Raw genomic sequence first — 414 nt, 5'->3', positions numbered from 1 at the left:
GTCCTCGGGCAGGAACAGGGGGCAGTTGGCCGCCGCCGCCAGCGGACCGCCACCAACACCGCCGCCGCCGGTGCCACGGCCCACCAGGTGGAGCAGGTGCATCAGCAGCACCAGCAGCGAGTGTGGCCGCAGTATGGGGGGTGCGGGGATCTGGGACAAGTCCTGGACGGACCGCTCGAAGATGCCGTGCTTTCTCATGATGACAACAACCGAATCAAATGGAGCTAAACAAAACAGGAAATGGAAACGCTAGTACTTTGAGGGGTAAGTACTAATCTATAAGGTGTAGGCAGTAAAAGGAAACCACTGGTTCTCCGCTCGGACGTCTGGGGGGGTCGGGGTACGAAGCGGGCACTGGTAAACACAAGTGGTGGTTTTTGGTGTGAGTGCTTAGTGAGGCTCCCGCACCCACAC

The sequence above is a fragment of the Diutina rugosa genome (genome assembly GCF_008704595.1).
Source record: "Diutina rugosa strain CBS 613 chromosome Unknown scaffold68_size48173, whole genome shotgun sequence".
Classification (NCBI taxonomy): domain Eukaryota; kingdom Fungi; phylum Ascomycota; class Pichiomycetes; order Serinales; family Debaryomycetaceae; genus Diutina; species Diutina rugosa.
Note: the sequence above shows the minus strand (reverse complement) of the source record.